General features: G+C 40.3%; 1 protein-coding gene across 3 annotated transcripts in view; it reads right to left on the bottom strand.

The window, feature by feature from the left end:
* Window positions 1-27,111, bottom strand: part of LOC128732962 (alpha-1,6-mannosyl-glycoprotein 2-beta-N-acetylglucosaminyltransferase) — a 120,108-nt gene that overhangs the window by 83,584 nt on the left and 9,413 nt on the right. For all 3 annotated transcript variants that reach the window (XM_053826451.1, XM_053826452.1, XM_053826453.1), the window contains exon 2: window positions 25,307-25,932. The gene's annotated coding sequence lies outside the window, so the exon portion shown is untranslated. The remainder of the gene's footprint in view (window positions 1-25,306; window positions 25,933-27,111) is intronic.

Here is a 27,111-nt window from a genome sequence, read left to right on the forward strand (position 1 = left end):
TAGAAGTTAGTGCTTAGGGACAAGTTAAAGTTTGCCGGGAGTACACGCAGAAAATGGGGATTCCAGAAAACAAATGGTGCACCAATGCAGTGCGCGGTTAGAGCATAATGTATAAATATTTGACATTCATGCGAAATAGTTTCGTCATCAACAGGAATCAAATGCACATGGGTGATAAATTTGAAAAACCTTCATTAGTGCTTCCAATCTGTTTCTAGAACAGCCGTCTTTATAGGCAATTCCATCGAAAATACCGTACAACTCTTGAACATAGGTTAACTGCATAGTAGGAACAATATGTACAATTAATTTGAAATCTTTTAAATAAATAAAAGTAATCACTTTTAGCTGACAAACTGTTTGATAGCTAGTTTTTGAAGAACTATTTTGATAGTCTAACATTAACGAATGTCGTCGTCGAAACAACCTGCTGAGAGTTATTCAGTGGGCCTGCATCAAACCGGTGACTAAATTTTACTGATAGCCAAGCTTTTCTCTGTTAGTAAATTGCTTTTCAGTTTTGATTTTTTTTTTGACATGTATTGGTGCTGGCATTGATGAAATATTTTACCAGAAAAAAAAATTCTGCCATTCCAATGGAAGGCATGATAATTGCAACATGTGAAAATTTTGCTTTTTTGCATTTCATTGCATTTGCCGGCTCATTAATTGGCTGAAATTAATTGCAGTTTTTTATCTCTGCAGTCTGCACACTTGCACGAATCGCAATGCACACTGAGGTAGGTTAAATCCAACAAAAGCACTTACTTTATAAGCATTATATTTTGATCGTAAAAATATCAGCGATGCAAGTTTCGCATTGCAGCATTATACTAGGTAATAATCCACATCAGATTTCAACCCATATGTAGAACAATTTTATTGCAAAAATTATTGCCGTTTTTATTTCCGGTTTACCCAAGGCTTGAATTACAGGATACCATCGATCGCTTCCTGATTATGGTAATGATTGATAATGACGACGGTTTAAGTAATTTTTATTTGTTGGTTTATTTCCAAATTCCGATTACAAACGTGGACCTCGGCGTACGACGCTGGTCTCACAAACCGGTCGTTATATGTTCGAATTTCGACTGGGTGAGACTGCCCGAGCAGGAGCGAAGAGCAAAATAATATAAAAACAATATCAAACTGTGTTATAGTGGTATATATTCTTATTGAATTATTATTGAGTTGATATTTAAAACAGTAGTTGTAAGATGAGTTTAATAACTGATTTTGAAATCATATATTATTTTGGCCTTAAAATGACATTCGATATATTCCATACAAATTTTTTTATTGATTAAAGAGATTAAAGATTTTATAAAATGATTTTTTAATATCTCATATACGACTGCATTTGTTATTCAATACCTTAAAAATACTAAAATATATTATTCTAAACTCTGAGTACAGTCATGTTATTGCTTTGTTATTCAAATAACACAAGTAGTTATTCTTTTGACCTTAAAGGAGTAAAATTTTGATATTATTTTTTGATATTTTACCAACTGTGTCAGCCAAAACAAGACCAAATTTTGATATGAGTTATCCGATTTCCAATAACACATTTTGATATTATTTTGCTGTTCGCTCCTGCTCGGGTGTTAGTGTCAATAAGATCGAAGCATTAGCCCCTCAATTGACCTGTACACTAACAGTTGGTTGCGAAGTCTAGCGAGCAAACAAGCAAAATTGCTTTCCGTGGGCAATCAAACAATGCTAAAACAATTAATTTTTATGTTCTGATTATCAGAGGATGAGTGAAATTCAGTTTTCTCCGCAAAGTCAAACTAACTGGTGAAGGCTGTCGCAAACAACATTGACCTGAATATTCACCGACGGATGCTCTGATGGTTGTCGGTACTAGAATGCTCCGGTGACTGATGTGATCCGCTGGGGCCATGCCTTTCCGGAGGAATAACAAAGGAACAAACTAACAAAAGCTAGCTCGAAAGTGCGTCGCTGCATTCAACATTGTTTTAATGAACTTAGTCGTTGAGCATAGTGGCAGGTGTTGAATTGACGTTTTCAAAGTACTGATAATGGTGATTTGGTTGAAACAGAAATTTCAGCTATAGCACATTGTGTTCGTACTAAGCCACTTTATTTGACAAAAGGATATAAAATGATGAAAATAAAAATATTGTTTTGAAATTTGTCCATTTCTTTCAGTTATTATACCATTCCACTATAGATTTCACTATTTCAATCTTATCACGGTCGCCATGTTCTATTTAGTATAATATTTCCACTCAACATCTTCTAATGCTACGGATTTATTGTTGAAACATTTGGAGCTGTTGAAATGTTGAAATATCTCAATGATGCCTTCATGAAAACATCCCCTAGGACTGCAGCAATTATCTTTGAGCTACCCAGCTTCCAGAAAAGAACACTGCTTTTGTGCAGTATTTCAACATAAGTTTAACGTTTTATCTGTGCCAGTTGTGCAAACATAAATAAAAATGCTAGGGAAATTTTTCGGTTCTCGATCACCATCAATCGAATAGTACCATTAATGGTGTCGTTTGATGCAGTCTATGGCGTTATCATGGCCAAACGTGCCGTCTCTGTCCGCGGTGCACCGTGCACATATGCTGCAACGTGTAAAAAATAAACACCAAACAATAATGGTGCGATGCGCTGTCTAGTACCTAGCGATGAATGGTTTGGTCACAAGGTCTACCAATATGTTCTGCCCGATTGTCCCTGTGACTAGAAACAAAAACTAACAGGGAAAATATTGCATCGTAATAGGCGAGCGTCAATGCACAGCAGGTCAAGTTGGTTTTAAGTTGAGAAATTTTTTAAAACTGTTTGAGAAAATTTCTCATCTTTTCTGTATAATTTTTACTTCACTGGTGTACGCATCTAAGCTTTGATTGTAACAGTTTTTCTACTTGTTGAGTTACCGAAAATTCATAACTATTCAAAACATTGCACAGTGCTCAAATTTTGAAAAAACGCGGACATTAGCAATTGGGTAAAAAATGCGTAATTTTTCAAGGGTGGTGTCTTCGGAGAAGTTTAATAATAAAATATAGCGCATCTTTCTGCACTATTAGGGTGACCGTGAATTCACCTATTAGGGCGATACGAACATTTGTTTTTTTTTTAATTAAAAAAAACTTTTTCGTCAAAAAGTTGCAGAACATACTAAAATAAGCAACTTTGCTGAATACAATAACTATCTATATCTTACCTGTTGCGAAATATAATGATGTATTAAAAAAGAGCGCTTCACAATCAATTATGCTCAATAACTTTGCACACGTTTTTTTTACTGCTTTCGAGTGTTCTACAAAGTTATTCAGTATGCTAAAATACACATTTTCACTGAAGACTGTATGTCGCTGGGACGCATATTTAATAAGTTATAAAATAAAATGAAAAAAATTGCAATATTCAAAAAAAAAAATTTCAATTTCGGCCCGTTTCGCACAAACCAGACAACCATTAGGTGAAAGTACTATATTTAAAAAAAAAATAAAATAAAAATAAAAAAAATATTTCCACCAGGAGATCTCTAAAGGAATCTCAGAAAAATCAATTGAAAAATGTGTTATTTTCTGATAAAATTTTTAATAACTCATTAAATATGCATCTTAGTGAAAAAAAAGTCTTCAGAAAATGTGTATTTTAGCATACTGAATAACTTTGTAGAACATTTGAAAGGTATAATAAAATCGTGTGCAAAGTTATTGAGCATTATTGATTTTAAAGTGCTCTTTTTTGGCACTACATTATATTTCGTAACCGGTTAGAGATACATAGATACCACTTTCAGCAAAATTGCTTATTTTAGTATGTTCTGCAACTTTTTGAAGAATTTTTTTTAAAATTATTTAAAAAAAGAAAAGTTCGTATCACCCTAATAGGTGAATTCACGGTCACCCTAATAGTGCAGAAAGATGCGCTATGTTTTATTATTAAACTTCTCCGAAGACACCACCCTTGAAAAATTACGCATTTTTTATCCAACTGCTAATGTCCGCGTTTTTTCATAACTTGACCACTGTGCATTGCAGGGAAAACTATCAATATGTTTATTTTAAATTTAAAACGAGCTAATTCAAGCAATGCTTCTCATTACTCTCTAATTACCTGCAGATTTACTAACACTCTGCGAAATCTAACGAATAAAAGCGGAAGGGTAAGTTCCGAAAATAGTATATAACCCCAAAATTACAAATTGACGATAAGATCTATTCTTTGTGTGACTTCTGTATAAGAAATTTGCTCTAATTTATGTTGATTATATGCCTAATTAGTGCACACCGAGTCTAGGTGCCATATTCCGCTTTCGGATTACCTACGAATGGCCGAAACACAAATGGCCGAATCACGAATGGCTGAAACACAAACGGCTGAAATAACAAACGGCCAAATCACAAACGGCCGAATCACGAATGGCCGAATCACAAAAGGCTGAAACACGAATGACCGAACGTCATATTCGGCCGAAAATAATCACGGCCTTCAGCCTGCACAGCCGTATTTTAAACGTAAATGATTCGCGCTTACGGAAAGAAACAACTATCAATCATCTATACTATATCTACCAAAATAAAAAAAAATAAGACGCAGAGTATGTCTTGTTTTTCTGAAACTAAGGGACAGAATTTTACGAAAAGCTTTTTTCCTTCACCTATCATTGACGCATCATCACAGAGCTGCGAGTGGAACAAAATGCAATAGAGGGGAAAATTTTAAAGGTCTTTCGAAGGGATGTTTCAAATTCGCGGAGAGAAATAACTGAAAAAAATTATTCAAAATGTGTAAGGTCTAACGAAATGAGCAATAAAAATTTTGATGATTTAGGCATTCCGGGAAAATTCGTCCTTTCGTGATTCGGCCATTCGCGATTCGGCCTTTTGTGATTCGCTCATTCGAGATTCGGTCTTTCGCGTTTCAGCCTTTCATGATTCGGCCTTCTGTGACTATTGTTGGAATTCGGCCGTTTGGATTTCGGCCATTCGTCATTCGGCCATTTGTGTTTCGGCCATTCGGTACCAGCCCCCGTTTTCAGTGCTTGACCTGCTGTTTATATTTGACAGACTTTGCAGCCAGCTGTTAGAGTATAAAAGGACAATTGCGGGGCTAGTACTACGATTCTATTACAACTCTTGCAACCTGTCCCAGTGCAGTGTCGTACCTTGAGGGTAACGGGAAGGAATTATCAATTATGGTTATAAAAATATTAAATATCTACATGACTTCAAAGGTTTGATGGCCTTATCCAAGCATTTTGCACGATTCTGTTCCACAATGCGATGCAAGAACTAGGTCGTTATTTGGGTCATTTTTGGCAGCATTTTGTACGACGCAGTTGGCTGGCAGTTTGTTAGGACACCATCCTAGTTGTCCATGTATGTTTTGCAGGAACGGAGGTGCAATTGTTTTTTTTTTTAAATAAAATCAGCTCTTGTATGTAAGAATAACATTTTTAAATTATTTTTGCTTTGAGGATCCAACTCTTTGAACAAAAATATTTCACGGAAAATGTAATACAAAAGGCTGCCCGACTAGATGATAATTATAACTAGAAAAACTTATAACAAAACAACACCTACTCTGTTGGAATTTTGCTACACTCAAACAATCTACACATTCCTTCTACCTAAAAAACACGTAGCCTTCTTTAGAGAATGTCCCTTATTGTTCTGCTCGTCATTATTGGAATAAATAGTAACAGTTGTCTGATTTTCATGAACTAGCGAACAAGGCTTTCTGCTCAGGAATTCACTAAATTTAACAGCAAAACCGCTGATCGGCTACCATTGATGGTTTCCACTAACGGAAAATCAATGAACACTTAACGAAGAGCTGTATTGAAAACTCATTTCTGAAAGCCAATCATCAGTTTCGCATAAAATCTAATTAAACTGATGAGTTCCTGCTCTTCGGCAGTCAGTATGGTGCGCGTAATATAATATGATGGTTTAATTGAAATTTGTAACTTTGGGCAATTTTGCGCGGATTGAAAGCGTGAATTTAATCAACCGTTTTATTGTTAAACTATACACTAGCCAGAAGTGTTCATCAAACATCTAGTTGGAATACCTATAACAATGTGATTTCACTGCACCATAGATTTGCGTAAACAAACGGATCGTATTACTGTGTAAACAGTCATTTTTAAACCTACTAATGTTTACTTTAAATTAATAACAATTTAATGTGTATCTTAACAGGTGTTAGAATACACATAGGGTAAAGAACCGGTTTTAAGCAGTCTATAAGCGGATCACTGATTGTTTTACCTTATTACAAGCGATGGTTTGACTAAGTGGGGGATATCAGCATACCAATCTTCTTGCTACCTTTAGTTCTTCAAGCTATTACCACTGGAAGACACTATTATTGAGCTAAACTTTTAATTTTTCGCTATAAAAGTTGGAGCGATGGAACTAATTTTGATTGGACCGTACATATCACCCTCAAGGTGCTTTTTTAAGTAGTCCTGAAATCTGAAGTTTTGTACGCTCTCATAAAAAATCTCTCGAACTTTTCCCCCTATTCAGTAAGTTCGCGTTCCTATCCACGCCTACTAATCGGCATCTGCATTAACCTTTACGTCCCCGACACCAAAAATGAAGGTACTTTCGGTTACACATTTGGCTCTATCTCCACTGATTTTCAATCGATTTCTATGCAACTAATCTTAAAAGAACCACATTAGATTGGCCTTTAGTGAAAAAATATGCTGGTAAATTATGGTTCCATTTTCCTGGAGATATTCCAGATCGCGGTGGGATTTTTTTTGACGTCATAAGTAACAGATGAAATAAAATTAGAAATCTGTTTAATTGACAGCGCAAAAGTTATCCATTTTATTTGTAGTCACTAATAATGACTTTTACACGACTTACGCCTCACTCTCCGGAACATCCGTAGTCGGTTCTACCGGAACTCGAAAGTGGCCATTTAGTATTCTCTTCGAAAATATGGCAAATGAGGTATCAAATGACAGGAATTTTTGACACGAGCGCTTTAGTGCATATTTGGATGTATTTTGAGTCGATCTGGATATTCCGAAACATTCGGCATTGTTTTACCGGGCCTCAAAAATGGCCATTTGGAATACTCTTCGAAAACAATACAATACAAATGCTGTCTAAATTGCTTATCGGGGCATACACTCACTCGTACGGCAAACGGTATTCGTCGTCTCTTTTATTCTCCAGTGTTCTTATGGGAAACTGCGAGTTTGACGTTTCACTCGCTATTCATAAGCATGGTGGAAGAACAAAAGAGGCAAGCATAGCAGCGCACACGGTCCGACTACAAAACAGTGCTGTCAAAGCATATAACATTGAAAGACATCGTTGCTTCATTGAATCACTGGGAAAATCGTCGAAAATTATTGAAAAAGCTGCCTTTTCTGTTGTTTTTAATAATGAAAAATTTATTATGAACATACATTTCTCTTGAAAGTATTGAACCACGTTTTCACCATTGGAGGTTTCGGTTAATTTCAAACCTATAATTCTTATTTCCAGAATCGAATCAGTCTTTTGGCAACACGATAGTTTACTAATTTCACTGCCGTTACTGCAACTGCTAAACAGGTCACATCGATTTAGAATTTATTTTCAGTTTTGTTATAAAACAATAAGATTTTCGGCTAGTAACAAAACTTTAGATTATAGAAAAAACTGTATTGAATAATTTGGTATGTGAATGTTAAGTGCTTGACTTTTAGAATCACTGAAATCAGTGTTGAAAAATGTGATGAATTGCTTAGTAGCGAGGCGGCGATTGTTTTCAGCAGCTGAAAAACTGACCTTCAAACAACACGTTTCCTTCGTTGTCGACAAGGCCTGCAGGAATTTGGGATTCATCATGCGTCTCGCCAAAAACTTCAATGATATATACTGCTTGAAATCACTCTACTGTGCGTTAGTTCGTTCTAATCTTGAATACTGCGCACCCGTATTATCAAAGCGGCGTCACCCGAATCGAGACAGTACAGCGGACGTTCGTTCGCTTTGCGCTCCGACGGCTACCATGGAACGACCCGATCAGACTACCAAGCTAGGAACAGCGTTGCAGACTAATCAATCTGGACTCTCTGCAAAGACGTCGGGACGTAATCAAAGATGTCTTTATATTAGATGTTTTGACGTCCTGGATCGATTGGGGATAGACGGATCAATATTTTTTGGAACGATGGTTCTACAATTGATGAAGGGACGGTAAGGGCAAGTAATGAAGAAGGATTTTTTTTTGGAATGGAGGGGAAAGAATGGAAAGGAAGGGGGGGGAATAATAGGTAACTACGCTTAACTAGTTGTCGTTGTGACTCCTACCTTTTGTCCAATGCTGGAAGGTGCACGGGTCGTACCAAGCAATAATCTGAGATTATAACCGGATTCGAACCCACAACACCCACCAGGGCATGTGGCTCGCTGGTACCCGTGTACCTATGAACCACAGAGGCACTGGACAAAAGGAGTCTGCACAACCCCCCTTATTAATGTACCGACATGGGTTGGGCTATTTTTAGACACAAATTGTGCCTCTTCCTCCACCTACTGTAGAAACCACCGACCGAGAAGTTTAATCTAACTTCGTATTTACTGGCGGGACGACGACACTATGCAGGCCCTTGCGACTTACAAGGTAGAAGGTACTGCGTGTGAATGCTGTTCGTCTGCCAGCGTGCTAGCCGCGGTTCTCAGCGCGGGGTTTCGGAGGAAGGCCCCGTTCCTGTAGAAATTGACCAAACCTCGTGATTTTAGTCATGATATTGAAATGCGGTCAGGCATATATTGATATTTTTTTAAACGATGGTTCTACAATTGATGAAGGGACGGTAAGGGAAAGTAATGAAGGATTTTTTTGGGAATGGAGGGGAAAAAGTGGAAAGGAATAGAGAGAATCGACATTTCTGCTCCGCCTCGCTTAACACGGAACAATTTATTCTTACGTATACCACACAGGAGAACCAAATACAGCACCTTTAGCACTATAACTGGCTTATAACGCAATTTTAACCGTTTTGACTTTGGCGTTAGCCGCATCGTGCTGAAATCTCGCTTTAGAACATTAGCTAGTAGTTTTTATTAGTCATTAGGATCAAGAAATCTGTTGACTTTTTAAACAAATAAAAAAAAATAAAAGAGATAAGTTACGTTATGCAGGCCTTGTCAAAAATTAAAATATCAAGCATTTACAAGTTCAATCTTGTTGAAAACCAGATGACTCTGCTGTTCAACTTAATTTCTACATGAAGGTATACATATTTGGCTTTGGCTTTATTAATCATTAAAAACGTAGGGCAATGCTTTCTTTGTTCGTTGGTCGCCGAGAATCAATTTCGCTCGAATCAACGGTATCTAATAACTCCTATATCAAATGTCATATAATTTTGTGGCTTATGACCATAAAAAGACAGATGGTTTTTTGGCATAATTGCAAACGAGCAGATATCATTTCATTGCAATTTGATTGTGCTTTGTGGTAACATGTGATTCATCATCATGCCTGGCAATACATATATTGAGCACGATAACTGTACAAACGCCCACTTCAGTAGATAAGACGCTCTGTCACGTGGATGAAATATCTTATTATTGTTATTATGATAGTACGGTAATTCGAACTACCATATGTCTGTTGCATGACAGAGCGAACTTTGTTTGTGTGCAAAATTTATATTGATAAAACTATTAGTGCACTCGAAATTAATCCCTTCTCTTGTTAGTTTTTCGGCACAAAGCTCAGTGGCATTTGAGTGGAAACTGACACTTGGAATAACCCTCCCATAAACCAGCCGTAATCGGGCCGAAGTAGGAAAATTTAATCTAGCGGGCATATGCCGCCGGCCAGAAATAAACCATGACTAAGCGCGTGTTTGCGCTATATTGGACCAGAAAATATCCGCTGGGCACTGATAAAGATGATAATTGAAGTTGAATGGTTTGATGAATATATGGTAATTTCCTGAAAAATAAACCAATTTATGCAGGTCCACTAAACAGTCGGAATTTAGTCGGTCGGCACATTGTCGTTGTCAGTTCACCAGTGGATAACAGCAAGAATGTTATTGTTTTTCAACTCGAATTTGTACTAAGTTAAATTGTTCTTAGTAAAAAGCTTAAAGATGGTCGTTAAATTTCTCAAAGTAAATATTTACATTATGGAAAGCTTATAAAATTTTCTAATTCTCGGTATTGAAAATCTAGTTGCACAATTCAATTGAAAAATTCATAAATTACTGCATCCACCACATAGGAAGCAAGGCAAGAAACCGAATCCTCATTGCTAGTGATGAAATACACGGATCAGTGTTCCACTGTTAATCATAGAGATCAGAGCAAAACCAACTAACCCTGTAACCATCGATATCAGTCTGTCTTTATTGTGGAAACTCAAACCGTCTGAATGGCACCCACTTGCCACTTGGTTGAAATGTTGGTTAGCTCAGAAATTGCACTGGCTGTGAAGGGCAAAACCAGAAGCTTTACACCACGCAGCTCACCTGACGAGTGTTTATACAGAAATGCAAACCTCTCAGTGGCAATAATTTGGTGTATCCGCTCCAGTTCTAATATTCTCGAGCTTGAGTTACACCTCGAGCACGTACAGACCGTCGTAATACACAACTGACCAGCAGCGAGTCGTATCGTAAAATTTATGGACCGCCGCCGCCACCGGACGTTATTATGTCAGTAACGTTGTGTGCCTACCCTTGTTACATACGATATAGGTATCGAAGTTCGTGCACATGACGATGGAATTTGTAGTGCAAAGTTGCTTCTACCGTAGCGCATATACCTCCAAGGATGAAGAGCATAATCTGGTTCATCGCCAAGGCGTATGCCATAAAGTGCACCGGCGGTCTCACATAGCCGCTGATATATGAGCTCTAGCGAAACCTAACGTCACTTGCTTGCAAGTACGGCACTAATTGAAGTTCACCCTTCGGCAAGGCTTTTTCAGCCGTTGAGATGTTATCCCTGGCTAGGATGCTGACATCGACCAACCGATACCTAATTAGTTTAAGTACGGTGTAGGTCATTTTAGCTGAACGAGTTTCATGCATTTCGATGTAGGTACATGACAACGAGTCCGGGAAATACGATCCTTACTAATCTCGATTGACTTTTGGTTGAAGAACCTGCTTCGATAGAATTGGTATTAAAGAAGATGATAGAAACTAACGTAAACATGTTTCTTTTAAACTTTTTCTTAACCTAAATTTGAATTCCATAAAAATATGTTAGATCCACCATGGATAAAATTGCGATCCAGCACAGGCGCACCAAGCCGCTGCTCTGGAACACTGGAACTATATCAAACACGGCAGCTGTGGAGAATGATTTCGTTCGGTGGTGTAGTTCTATTAAGCTGTTGTTGAGTCGCAGCAAAAGGGAACATGGGATAATTGAATTCTCTTGTAAACCCGTGACTGCTGTTGGCGCACACTTGTTGACAAATTGATGCTGTACAGCGCACACGGCGGCTCCATCAACACGATCCGACAGCAGTTCAATCTATAGCTCGAATGGGGCAGAGGAAAATGGTGGTGCCATAAACAGTACAAAAAAAATACTGCTCTGAAATGGATAATCATTATTATGGTCATGGTTATGGTCAACCGCAGGATGTGATTACGCCTTTTTCAATCCATCCACGGAAATTTTTAATCCATTGATTAATTACGACCATTTCCTTGATTACCATTTTAATGAATGGTCAATATTTTTCTCCACCAATCGTAATTTAAATACAAATCCATTTGGGTATTGTGGCAACACTTCTCATTTTCAACCCCATGTGAAGGAGCAACAAAAAATACCACGTTACTAGACATCTCCATCGGGTGGCTGGCTGGTTGGCTCCCTTCTATTTTTCACGCAGCGAACACTGTTCTATCAGCCTTGCTGCTGCTGCGTAATTCAATTACCATGTAAACTGACAATTTGCTCAATTTCTAGCTCTGTACTCACAGCTCAGCCATCAGATGTGCATTAATTTTATGAGCAGACAGACAATTGATTATGTTATCCATGTACTGCACGGGGAAAACGGTTTGGGGTAAGATATTATTTCTGCGATTAAATTATTCACACTTCACCACTATAGTATTCAATTTACTTGCCCGAAATGAGGTGCATAGATTCTGATGGGATTAAATTACAAGTATACCGAAAAGTGCTTAACAAAGCTTTCAGAAAATAAATTGAAAATAATCCAAGCCCGCGGAACAATCCTACACTTCCCTGCAATAATTTGATCGAAAAGAGCATAAAGAGTTTCAGTAGAGAGCTAATAAACTTGGCTTAATGAGGTTTAATAGTGAATGTATTTGAAAAATATGCACCGGCATCTAATATTAAAAATCAAAGCTCGTTCGAAAGCATAAATTAAAAAAGTTGCGTTGCGTCACAACCGAAGCCAGTTAAAAAAAAGTCTGTGACGAGAAGAATCCGTGCAATTGCTTTTGAAGCTGTCGTCAGCTGAACTATAAAACGAAGATGGAACGAATGACGCAAAGTAATCAAGTGGTTCGAACCACAAGGAGACGATTTTCCTAGTTCATCTTAGCGCCACGTCCGACAAGTAAAATTAGTGATCTCGTCAAGACCAATAGAAAACTGAACAGAACTAGATATAAACCAGATTTTAGCACTCTTAAATAGTGACGCTGAAGAGATAAAATTTCGAATTTGCATTATATTTCCTAATGAAGAGAATAAAATAAAAATAATTCAGTGATATTTAATCATTTGTATTGTTTGACATAAAATGTTCAACGAATGGGAATCATTATTTGTATTCAAATTTTTCTCGCGAATATGTTAATGAATCGCATAACTACATGTAATTATTTATTCGCATTATTCATGTAAAAACTGAAAACATTGTATTGATTTACAATGTTAGAGTTGAATGGAAATAACAAGAATAAAGTTAATAAGTGAAATTAGCTGATCATAGCTCCTCCCCCCTGAGTTACACCTCCTTAATGATTACATGTAAAAATTAAAAAATCAGTGATAGCTGCTAAAGGGAAAAAGATAGAGCTCAACTGTCTTCGACGAAAATGTGCAATTTAATATGATTAATAATTTCTTGGAACATTTAAAAAGCATACGAAGCGTTATTAAAGAGCTAGATCGAAAAGACAAGGGTGCCCCTAAGAGTTTGGCTCTATAACTTCTTTCATGTAAGAGTTACAAATCTTCAGCATTCAACAAAGTTTCTCGAAAATAGTTAAGCTACAACTTTTCTGTAGGTAGTAATCATTTCTGACTTAAAATAGAGAAAATAGTTTTTGTACCTGACTAGGGACACCCTAATGTCCGAATATTTTTTCACCACTAGAAAGTGCTTTTTGAATGAAAAAACTTTTCTGAAGCAACTATTATGCTGTGTCTTAAGGTTTCGATGCTATTTCTTATTTCTCACTATTTTTGAAACCGTCTCACTGTGCGCCGTTGCGTGCGGTTGACCAGACTGGTCCCCGCCAAAGGCGTTAGCTCTTGGGGGTGCTAAAAACGGCTTGTGTTCAGTAAAGCAATTAGCAATAACATATACATTAAAAATTGCCACGTTATCAGTTGATTTGCATGCAACAGCCATGGTGAAAACAATCAAACAACTTCGCTTGATGGTTTGTTCATACTGCTACTGAATCTGATATTTAAAACATCATCTCCCGCGAAAAAGCCGAAAGCGTTGTACGGAAGCCTGGTTCCGGACGCTCGACAGTTCCGCGCGACCGTAACGTACAGCAGAAGCTGCAAACGAAGATCGAAGACTAAGAGCAAGGCAATCTCATCGTTTCGCACCTTTGGCTGGAAGGTAGCAGCAACCGGCTAAACGGTGAAGAAGTACTTGACCAAAATTGACATTTTTATGCGGAAGCGCCACTCGAGGCTGACTGTGTCTGAGTAGCAGGCAATCGCCCAGATAACGGCTGAAGGTGCTGGCTGATGAAAAAAATCTTTTCGGCAAAGCACGACGTCGTATCACTAATTAAAAACTACCTCACAATCAGAACCCAGTTCGTGTCTGTCGAAGACTGTAAAAGCTCGCTGGGAACGGTGCCTACGGGTGTGCCCCAAGGTAGTAATGTAGGACCAATATTGTTCTTAATATTCATCAACGACCTGGTACAGCTGAAGCTTCATAGAAAATTGTGTCTCTTTGCCGTCGATACATCTGTTTTCTACGAAGGAAATGATTGTACTACAAAACAGCACCATATCAAACCGGATCTTCTACTTCTCAACGGATTCTTTGCAACCAACCTGCTATCGATGAATTTATTAAAAACTAAATATATGTTAATTCATTCAACCCGCCGATGTCTTCCAGAACGAGTTCCAATTGTAGTCAATGGTCAAGTCATCGAGGCATTATAGGATTTCCTATTTCTTGATGTAACGCTAGATAGTAAGATGAATCGTGTAACTGCCTGCAAGCTAGCAACGAGCATCTAGAGGACGGGGCCAGTCCCGGTGTAGAGGTCAGCATTCACGCCTCTTACGCCGAGGACCCGGGTTCAAATCCCAAACCCGCAGAAACCATGAATGACACAATCTGTTAAAGTGACTATAATCTAACAAAAAAAAAATCTAGAGGACTCCCTGATGACAACCGACGCTTCAGGGTCGGCACACTTATATAAATTTGGCGGGGATCAGGAATTGCTTGATTGAAAGTCGCTAATCTAGCGTTTCACTAACCTTAATTTACCTTTATCTTGTCCTACTTTCTTAACACCATCTAACCTTTCTATCCTACGGTGCCCCTGTTTCTGTTCCAATGTGCTTAGGCGGAATGTTAACAGCTGAGGTTTTCAGTAGGTACATAACGGACAAGGCAAAAGTATAATGCTCGTAAACAATGGATCAATAAAATCTTTGACAACTCTTACGGTAAATTACAAATTTCTGTTCGCTTGTGTAATCATATGGGAGTAATGATTTCTAAAGGACATTTGAGTTTACAAAAGTACACCGAGATCTTTTACTACTGTTACTCTGTTGAGTTACCCTTCAGATAGAGTATAATTCCAATGAATAGGGGTTTTTTCCACCTAAAAATGAAATCACAGAGCACTTAGGTATATTCAAGACCAGCAGGTTTCGGAAGCACCATTCATGGAAACCATTCAAATGCTGCTGCAGTTCGATGCAGTCTGCTGTCGAACGTACGACAAGGAGCTTGAGATCGTCGGCAGAAATAAGAAAGCGTCGTGATGGTATAGCATGACAGAAGTCGTTAAAACATAATAAAAATAGTAATGGCTCCAGGTTACTTCCTTGAGGTACATCCGAGCAGTTTGCGAAACATTGCTATTCATGGCTTCCTATGTTTACAGATAGCGTTAGAGCCCTCTGGATATGATTTAAATTTAAAGCACTCTCTAATATTGGGCGAGGACCAAAGGCGTTCAATTTTTGGCAACAAAATAGAGTGATCAACGTGATGGAAAGCCGCCTTTAAATCTGTATACACGATATTGACTGGGGTTCTTCCTTCCATAGTCCTAATGCAATGTAAGTAAACGGTGCTATGATTGTTGTTGTTGACCTGCCTCGAAAAAAAATCATGTGGATCCGTTGAAACACATGTTTTGACCTGCCATAATTGGATGCTACATTTGTTATTTGTTATCTATACCTATAAAGAAGGATTTCTGTCTGTCTGTCTGTCTGTCTGTCTGTCTGTCTGTATGTTCCTTATAGAATCGAAAACTATTGAACCAATCGGCATGAAAATATGCATGTAGAGGTTTTTTGGGGCCAGGAAAGGTTTTAGTGATGGTTAGAAACCCCTCCCTCCACTAAGAGGGGGGGCTCCCATACAAATGAAACACAAATTTCTGGATAACTCGACAACTAATCAAGCAAATACAACAAAATTTGGCATGTGGGTGTTTCCGGTGACAAGAATTTATTCTATGGTAAATTGAGATCCCTCCCCTCTTTATAAGGGGAATTATAACTCCTCTCCTCTTTAAAAGGGGGGGCTTCCATACAAATTTCCTCATAACTCGAGAACTAATCAAGCAAATGGAACCAAATTTGGCATGTGAAGGTTTTGGAGGGCAAGAATATTTTCTATAGTAAATTAGAACCCCTCCCCACTTTAAGAGGGAGGGCTCCTGTACCAAAGAAACACAATTTTCCTCATAACTCAAGAACTAATCAAGCAAATGGAACCAAATTTGACACGTGGGTGTTTTTGGAGACAAAAATTTTTTCTATGATGAACTGGGACCCCTCCTCACTTTAGGAGGGGGGGCTCCTATACAAATGAAAAACAAATTTCCTCATAACTCGAGAGATAATCAAGCAAATGAAACCAAATTTGGCATGTGAAAGTTTTCGAGGGCAAGAACATTTTCTATGGTGAATTAGGACCCCTCCCAACTTTAAGAGGGGGGGCTCCCATACAAACGAAATACAAATTTCCTCATAACTCGAGAGCTAATCAAGCAAATGGAACAAAATTTGGCACGTGGGTGTTTTTGGAGACAAAATTTTTTTCTATGATGAATTACGACCCCTCCCTGCTTTAGGAAGGGGGGCTCCTATACAAATGAAATGCAAATTTCCTCATAACTCTAGAATTAATCAAGCAAATGGAACCAAATTTGGCATGTGAAAGTTTTCTAGGGCTTGAATATTTTCTATGGTGAATTAGAACCCCTCCCTACTTTAAGAGGGGGGGCTCCTATACAAACGAAATACAAATTTCCTCATAACTCGAGAACTAATTAAGCAAATGGAACCAAATTTGACACGTGGGTGTTTTTATAGACAAAAATTTTTTCTATGATGAACTGGGACCCCTCCTCACTTTAGGAGGGGGAGCTCCTGTACAAATGAAATACAAATTTCCTCATAACTCGAGAGCTAATCAAGCAAATGAAACCAAATTTGGCATGTGGAGGTTTCTGGAGGCAAAAATATTTTCTATGGTGAATTAGGACCCCTCCCAACTTTAAGAGGGGGTGCTTCTACACAAATAAAATACAAATTTCCTCATAATTCGAGAACTAATCAAGCTAATGGAACCATATTTGGCATGTGGGTGTTTTTGGATGCAACCATTTTTTCTATGATGAATTAGGACCCCTTACCTTTTTAGGAGGGGAGGCTCTCATACAAACGAAATACAAATTTCCTCATAACTCTAGAACTAATCAAGCAAATGGAACCAAATTTATCATGTGGGTGTTTTTGTAGGCAAGAATATTTTCTATGGTAGATTTTCTATGGATTTCCCCACTTTAAGAGGGGGTGGGCTCCTATACAAATGAAAAACAAATTTCCTCATAACTCGAGAACTAATCAACCAAATGGAATCAAATTTGACATGTAAGTGGTTTTGGACGCAAGATTTTTTTCTATGGTGAATTGAGACTCCTCTCTTCTTTCGAAAGCGAGTTATGGCCCATCTCCCCTTTAAGAGGGTGGGCTTCCATACAAATGAAATGCAAATTTCCTCTTATCTCGAGAACTAATCAATCAAATGGAACCAAATTTGGCATGTGGGAGATTTTGGAGTCTTGAATTCATTTTACGATAGTTAGAGACCTCTCACCCCTGTGGTAGGGGGATATGAACTCTCATACAAATAAAACAGAAATTTTTGCGAAACTCAAAAACTAATCGAACTCGAGAAATTCGAGACTCTTCCATAAAACATTAGTCAATACAAGGCCACAAAAACTATCTATAGTAACACTAGATCATTCAGGACGAGACGGTCGCGAGTGTTGCCGGTGACCCGCCATCGGAAGCGCCGCCCACTGGGGGGCTTGCAAAATTCGAGATTGTGACAAAGATCATCCGAGATTCATGATTTATGTACAACACAGGTTAATTTGTGGCAATACGAGGTTTGTCGGGTCAGCTAGTTTATTTATAAAAAAACGTTCGACACAATATTGTCTTGATGAACACTAATATATAATAGTTGTAAACATATTGTAGTTACATATTGTTACAGATACTCTTGAACAGTAAACAACTATCGTCTCTGCAGGAGTCGTATTTAAAAAGTGTCTATGGTGAAGTCAAAATCGAACAGCTCGTACACGGTGTTAAACTGAGCTGCCATGTATCTTATCGGACTAAACTGACCGTAGTTAATTCTCCGAGCGTCAATATGAAGGAAATTCCTAGTACGAAGAGCCCTTCCCGGACCGTTCAGCTGTTGGCGTACGCCTCTTGTCGAGGGTTTCAAGTCCTAGCAATTTGCACCTTGTGTCATATGGAGGTAAGTCCAGCAGGTTGCTCCACTGTAGCATCCGAAGAGCATAACGGACGAACTTTTTTTGTACTGCTTCAATCCTCGCAATCCAGCTAGCTTGAAACGGACATCAGACTAATGAGCAGGTCTCGAGTAATGTCGTACCAATGCGCAGTATAGCGAACGAAGACAAAATGGATCGCGGAACTCGTTAGCTATTATAAAGATGAAACCGAGTTGCCTGTTAGCTTTAGAGATGATCTCTTCAAAGTGCAAACGAAAGGTGAGGGCACAGTCAAGATTCACTCCCAGGTCACGAACATGAGTAACCCGTTGCGGCGCATGACCCATAATAGAGTAATTAAAGGTAATCGGGTTCAGTTTGCGGTAAAACGAGATAACACTGATTGTTAACAAATTATTCGTACACCACGCCTCAAATAGGTCAACCAACTGCTGCAATCTCAAAGAATCAAGTGTGGTTTTTATTGGCAGGTATATCTTAACATCGTCCGCGTGAAGCAGACGACATCCAGCAAGCAGCAGTATGGAGAGCTCGTTAATGAATAGTGTGAAAAGCAAAGGGCCCAAGTTGCTTCCTTGTGGAACCCCTGATAGATTACAAAACAGTTCCGATTCCACCGGACCGATATTGACGCCTAAACTACGGCAGTGAGGTAAGATCTCATCCATCTGATGAAAGCGACAGAAATTCTCCATCCGATTCAACAATATCGCGTGATCAACACGATCGAAGGCAGCTTCTAAGTCTGTATATATAACTTCTACTTGCGCATTTTCCTCCATGATGTTTAAGCAGAACGAAACAAACTGCGTTAGATTAGTAGCAATTGATCTTCTACGGAAAAATCCATGCTGGCCAACGGATAAGTACTGCAAACTGCACATAAAAAGTGCGTCGTGGACTATGATTTCCAACACTTTCGAGCAGGCACAAAGTGATGTGATACCCTGATAGTTTTCCACGTTCCTCTTATCTTCTTTTTTGTGCACGGGAAGCATGATCAGGATAACTCAGAAAATACATTCTGCCCGACAGAAGTTCCGAATAACATCGCTAGTGGGCGAACAATATCTGCAGCACATTTCTTCAGAACACAAGAAGGAATTCCGTCTGATCCAGCAGCGAGCGAATATTTGCTTCCTGAGCTTTTTCATTGCGGTTTCAACGAGCTGATCGTTTATATGGAATTGTTCCGTGATCGTCGTAAGGGGGGCCGGTTACCAACGGGACTGTGATATTATTCTGCAATGACGAACAAGTGTTGCGATAGGCATACCACCGCCAGTGGCGGTGGCTGCGAACGGACTGAACTCCAGACTCACGTTTATTGCCCTATTTATAGTTACATCGTTCGATAAAAGCTTATTGTCACTATATCTAGCCAGAACAACAATGAGACAAAGCGCTATTGTTGTTCTGCTAGATGTGAAGGTCAACGCGGTCATATTGCGGCTTTGTGCCGCAACATACTCCCGCACCAAAACCGAAGGTTTTACACTGCGATATACAAAACGAGAATGATTCTAGGTCTTAGCAGTAAGGCAAAAAATTTAACTGGTGAGTTGTAGTTGAAATCTCGTAGACTGACTATCACTTGAACTGGCGCAGAGCGGCCGGAATAACGTAACTGGACCGTGTGTCCCTACAGAATGGCACGGAGTGGCCGGAATAACAAATTTGGACCTGGTGTCCTCACATGGAGCCGAGTGGCTGGATTATCAAAAACGAATTGGCGCTGGGTGGCCGGGTTATCACAACTGGACCTGGCGTCCTCACAAAATGGCGCTGCGTGGCCGGATTATTACAACTGGACCTGGAGTCCTCACAAATTGGCGCTGAGTGGCCGGATTATAACGATTGGACCTGGCGTCCTCACAAGTTGGCGCAGAGTGGCCGAAGGTTACAACTGGATCTGGTGTCCACACAAATTGGCACTTGGTGGCCGGATTATCACACATGAATTCTCATTACGATGTACCGATGAAACGAAATGGATGAACGACAGAATGCCAGCGAGTTAGCTTCCTTCTGGTGAACGACCCGGATGAACGACAGAATGCCAGCGAGTTAGCTTCCTTCTGGTGAACGACCCAGATGAAATTTCTATCCGCAACTGAGCATTTGCTGATAAGAATACACCCTCGGATACTGCAAGCTTCGGTGCTGTACAGCCCTCCTACTACTAGCTGAATCCAAAACCGGGGATTCAGAAGCTGAATGTATGTTACTAAACGGCTGTGATTCGCCCACACCGGCATAGCTCCGCTCGGGGATATGTTGCTAAGCGGCTGCGAAGTCACCCACACCGGCCTAGCTGAAGCGTAGTGAATGAAATCCTATTTCGACTATCGATATGCCGTACTTCCTCTGGTACGACGAGCACAGCAAGGTTCAGCGGCATCGTCCCACTACGTGGATGCCAAATGTAATACACTCTTGTAGCAATGCAGCAACACGGTCGATGGATTTGATGTCCCGTTAGTAAACTGTTACTGTTCAAGTCACTATCCCACTACCGAAAATATCACGAGTTACTGCGAACCGATAGCACGAACGATAAAACTGAAGTCCCGTTGGTAAAACGTTGTCTGTGCCAGGGCAAATCCTGGTCACGGCACCAATGTTCCGTGATCGTCGTAAGGGGGGCCGGTTACCAACGGGACTGTGATATTATTCTGCAATGACGAACAAGTGTTGCGATAGGCATACCACCGCCAGTGGCGGTGGCTGCGAACGGACTGAACTCCAGACTCACGTTTATTGCCCTATTTATAGGTACATCGTTCGATAAAAGCTTATTGTCACTATATCTAGCCAGAACAACAATGAGACAAAGCGCTATTGTTGTTCTGCTAGATGTGAAGGTCAACGCGGTCATATTGCGGCTTTGTGCCGCAACAGGAATATATTCAAGTTGATGAGTTGATCGCATCACATAGAGTATCTCTGATTGCAGAGGCAGTCTGCATTTCCGAAGCAATAAAAGTGTTAAAGGAATTCTTGAAGTGAGTTGCAAAGACTTCGCATTTTTCCACGGTAGTGTTCGCACAGACGGTACCCAGAAAAATGTTTACAGGCAGTCCTACCTCGTTTTTCTTTTTAATTCATGAACGACCAGAATGATCCAGGATTTCTGCGCAAGTTGGATTGCATTCGTAAAGTGTATTTTTTGTACAAGAGTAGATTATAAGCTCGGTAATTGTTGTTGGCTATGTTAAACTGTCGCTTAGAAAATGGACATCGGAGCTTACTGTATTTTTGTAGAGCAGAAGATCTAAGGCGCTTCAAAAATCGCAAATGGGCATCGCCTCACGCTGGTTTACGAGGTGGTCTACGAGTGGGAATGATTAACAGCATTGTTAACATTCGCAAAACGGTCAAGAACGGAACTCCAATCGACCCGACTGATTGCTTCGGCTAAGGCAGAAAAATTTGCTCTTCGAAAGTTCAAGTCACTAGCGTCAACAATATCTTCAAATTCAAGGGAAACTGGCAGGTCCACTACCAGTTCAACAGCTGGATGATCAGCCTCAAGTGGAACTACTGGGTCAACAGCTTCATGAACTGAGCAAAACGAGGTTGCAGATTCGTTGACCAAAACAAGGTCAAGCAGGCGTGAGATTCTGTAGACCGCCGTATTTATCTGCGTTAAACCATGCAGATAGAAACCGTCTAAGAGAGCAGCACAAGCTACCGAAATGTTCGATCGCAAGCTGTCAATCACAGGCGGTGCAAGCCCAGGAAAACTCCAAACACAGCCACGTAGCCAGGGGGTGCCCTGGGGGCCTTGGCCCCCCCCCGAAAAATTTTGGATTAAATTTTTAAAAAAAATTTCAATCCTGAATAACAATACACCAAGCTAAAACTGTAGCACAAGCATATTTCGGATGAGTGCGCCTTTGAATAACAATGTAACTGACGACGTTTTGTATATCTCATAGTCCTTGAAAATTCTCAACATGTAGCTCTTCGTTACATTTGGCATGCGGCATTGACAAAGGCGACGAAATAAGGACATAGAATGGAGACTGGAACTGCAAATCGCTAAATTTCGTTGGTGGCGATAGGATGCTGCTCGATCAGTTAGAACCCCGGAAGTTTGGCATCGTGGCACTGCAGGAGATCTGTCGCAAAGGTGAGAAGATGTGGAGGATCCGTGGCGGCAAAGCCCAACTTTTCCAGAGCGGTAGAGCGACCAACGGGCTTCGTATTGTTGGGCAAAATGCAGGATCGCGTAATGCACTGGAAAGCGATCAACGAGAGGATGCGCGTGTTGAGGATAAAAGGCCGTTTCTTCAACTACACCATCATAAACGTATATTGTCCACACGAAGGTAGACCTGACGACGAGAAGGAAGCGTTCTATGCGCAGCTGGAGGCAACGTACGACAGCTGCTCACGACAGGACATAAAGACTGTCATCGGGAATGCAAAGACCGGTGATCGGGCCCCATAGCCTGCACATCGACACGAACGACAACGGCCAGCGATGCAACAACTTTGCAGCTTTCCGAGACTTGGTGATCAGAAGCAGTTTTTTTTCCCACAAAGAAACGTCGAACAAAATCGACCATATTCTCATCGGGGACCGATTTTTCTCGACCATCAACAACGTACGCTCCCTAAGGGGTGCGGATATCGACTCGAACCATTATCTAGTAGCAGTACACGTACGCTCAAAACTATCGACGGTTTATACCTCGCGACAAAGCCGCCCTCCTCGGTTAAACATTCGGCATCTAAACAACCTGGCAGTTGCCGAAAACTACGCGCGAGTACTGGATGAAGCTCTGCCTACCTCTGTGGAGCTAGATGCTTCGACCCTAGAAAACGGATGGACTATGATACGCTCTGCCGTCAACGAGGCCGCAACCGCGGTGCTAGGAGTGGAAACCTCGAGTGCACGAAAAGATTAGTTTGACGGGGAATGCCAACAAGCGATAGAGAGGAAAAAAAGAGCTTAGAAAAACTGTCAAAGCATATCCACGAGAGAGAATTTGGCCAAGTATCGACGAGTGCGGAATGAGTTGGCCATGATCCTGAGGAAGAAACGCCAGAAGGAGGACAGAGATCGTGAGGAGCTGGAACAACTATTCCGGGCTAATGACACGTGCAAGATTTACAAAAAGGTGAACCAAACTCATAAGGACTACACACCTAAACCTGACATGTGTAGGGACGAGGGAGGGGATCTAATCATAAACGAGCGCGAGGTGGTCGACAGGCGGAAGTAGTATTTTGATGAGCACCTCAATATATAGCGATATAGCAATAGGAGACGCAATGGAAGTTAACCTCGGAGTGCCTACAAACGACAACTGCGTGCCGGCTCCCGATGTCGAAGAGATTCGACGAGAAATTCGTCAGCTGAAGAATAGGACTACCGGCCAGATTAGCTTTGTGCGGCGTATGTTCCTTGATCAAAGCGTCTTGCGGAGGGAAAAGTAGGCTCGATGCGAGAGTGCCAGAAGCTATGCAGTCTTTAAAAATCCTGCAAAACATTCTTCTCAACAGCAAACTAATTAGCAGAAATCATATTGTATGCAAACTTTTGAAAACCATTAGAAAGTTACTTGTGTCTCATGAATACTTAGTTAAATAAATAAATCAATGAATTTGAAAGAAAATTCTGTAACATAAGCATTAAATATATTGCTTAAACAAATGGTTTTCTGCATAACTTGGCCTCCCCCCAGAGGCGAGTGAACCTCTTAGCTTTAAAACTTCTCTAATAAAAAAAATGGCTTGCCCCCCCCCCCCCCCCCCCCCAAACGAAAATCCTGGCTACGTCACTGTCCAAACAAGACCGGATTGATTATAATCGCCGCGATTATAATAGCGTGAAGTCCGAAAGGCTCAGGTCTGAGTAAACAGCCTCGATGGAACTGATGTGATCCTTAATGCTGTTTAGATCGTCTTTGCGATCTGGGGGAAGGTATATAACTCCTACGCTCATTGTGTGACCAGGTAACTTAACTCTTATCCATATTTGTTCGAGTGTATTGCATATGGGGGAAGGATCGATGGAAGTACTTAACCTCGTTGAGACTGCAATTAGCACGCCACCACCGCGTGATTGGTTGCTATTGTGTAATCAGCATCTTTGGCTCGAGCAGCACGTTCCTCACAATCATCAAATTGTGTAAACTATTGTGTGTAAACTCCGATCACAACGAAATACCGTAAATGAACCGTAACCGTAACTTCAAAACAGTTAAAAATCTAAGACTATAGTCTATAAAGCAAAGCAAAGCCTGGGCACGGCATTCCAGCTATCAGAGTACAGGACAATTGTACGGGTAGTGATACGATCCTATTGACTTTTGTAGCGACCATACTACGATTGGGTTGTTGAACTGTCGCCTTTAGGCGGTCTCTATTTTTTTTTAACTTGATCACCAGAGAGATAATAAAACAATTAAGTTTTCATAACGGCGACGGAAAAATAAAACTATTTTAATCAGCAGGATCAATGTGTCAGCTAAAAAATCTACATAGTGTTGACCGGCGTTTGCTACAAATCGTTTCTTCGTTCTGCTTATCAACCCTAGTCGTTCACTCAAGTAATAGTTGATTGCAGCAGTGATTGATAATGCAGTCCATTAGTTAATAAGCAGTTCAACTCAATAGGAATCCATTTCAATCCATTCCAATCGTTCTGAGGAAAGTCATTAAATCACATGTAGTGCAGAATATAATACTGCAGCTCACATCCAATTGAAACAAATTGGAATCGATATCGATGAACGCTGTAGCCTCGATCGGACTTAATCAGCTTAATAAATGAATCGATAAATGATGCCAATTATGGGCAGATTACTTGGCAACCATTAAGCTGACCGACATTGAGTTTAATTTTGAAACGGATTGTATCACTGATTTCATAAAAATAAAATTATGATTCGTTTGAATAATATATTTATAAGTTAGCAAAGACTGGTAATGGAACAGACAGAATTATTGTTTTGATAATATATAATAAGACGAGAATAATGAGATACCCTAATAAATCAATCCATATGTATGACATGTTCAAAACAAGCAACCACTAACCTTGATTGAGGAAACTATTTAATGGATATCGATTCTCCGGCTCCAATCATCGTCGTCATCGTCGTTGTTATATGTATTACGAGCAGTGAAACCATGAACTTGGTCTGTGGTGGCAGAAACCGATTCTATCCGGCAGCAACGACGATAGCACACTGCAAAACACCGCTACTAGCGCCGACGCCTCATGTGAGTGCAATCGAAGTTGTTTTTGTTAGATTTTTTATGCTACGGCCAACGGCACGTTTACACGGGTTTTTATTTCCAGCTATTTGTTTTTCTTTTATCCACTTTTGGAAGCGTTTATAATACGGTACACCTTGCCTCTGGGCTGACCTAAACCACTGCCAAAATTCGATACACTTCACTACACGCAATTCCCAATATAACTTTTAATTTTCTTTCACTTTTGGCCTGCTATGCACAACTATTAGCTACTTGTCGAACACTCGTTGTCAAATTTTACAGATTAATGGAATTAATATCACGTATTTCGGATAAGAGTGTTATTAGTTTGAATGACTCACTGCGTCATCGATCTAATGTTCCAGATTGCTTCTTTCTCTAGTCAGCGATACCGCAGGCCAGGCTCCTACCGTGGCCTAGTGTTTTTCGCATTTCGCGACCACCTGTGAATAGGCATGGTAATCAAGACACGCTTGACAACTCCCATATACAACCAGGGGTGATTGGATTGAAAAACACATATAAATATATAGGTATCACTTCACTATGGCTATCTTTCTGCTGGCCGATGTCCACTTTCTCGACAGACCGTAGGAAGCGCGTCCGGAACGTCCAAGTTAGTTCATCGCTACACTCATACTAAACGCTTCTGTGACACGCGGAGAAACAGAGAGCCATACCGGCGCGACGGCCGTCGAGCTGTGTCGGTGCTTCGGTACGAGTCACCACGCGCCACAAGAAGAGCTTATATCGACTCACGGATGCCGACACATGTTACCGAACGCACACCCAAAAAGCTTTGGATCCACCGCGACAAAACTGACTGCGTATGAATCTGTGCTGTTGTGTTCGGTTCCGGCCCAGTGTGGGGTGTGGTGTGGACAGTATGGCGGTGAGTGAGGATAGGTAATGTTTCAATCAATCTCATGGAGAAAGAGCGAGGAGAGAAGCAACGAATGATTGCGAGTTGTGACTTGCGCCACTGCCACTGACAATTTGCGGGTGGAAGGCAACGAGTTCGCGACGGAGCGCCAGCAAGCTGATACCGATAATACTTTGAGGTGCTCGCTGCGTACGACTCGCCTGATAGCTTGGTGTTGCAGCAGTAGTTAAACGATAGCGGTTGACCCGTCGATATCTCACACCTCCACCAGCACCGGTCAGTCGGTGGCTTGTAACTTGCAAGTGAGAAGTCGTCATTGTTGGCCTTTGTTTTTGCTCACCGAAAGTGGAACGAAGCGGGCGGAGGAGAGGCGTTGGGCCGTGACGATGCTAAGGCAGAATAGACAGCCAGCTTGTAGTATGTGAATGATGAAATCATGAACATATCTCCGATGGACGATAATATCCATAATGCATAACAATAGAAAATTACCGAGCAGAGCAGTCATTTGCCTTGTTTCAATATTTTATAATAAGTGTGTAATTATTTTTGAGGTAAGACAACGTCTTTCAGGAGCTACCTATAGAGGGTCATTCCAAAAAATAAAAAAAAAAAAATGCGAGCGTCACAAAAAATGAAAGATTTTGAGCGCTACTAGTTTAGCGGCTTCCAGATCGATTTTAAATATTTTTACGCCAATCGATCGGATCTACACCAATAATGAAAAGCTATTGATTTC

This window comes from Sabethes cyaneus, chromosome 1, assembly GCF_943734655.1.
Source record: "Sabethes cyaneus chromosome 1, idSabCyanKW18_F2, whole genome shotgun sequence".
NCBI lineage: Eukaryota > Metazoa > Arthropoda > Insecta > Diptera > Culicidae > Sabethes > Sabethes cyaneus.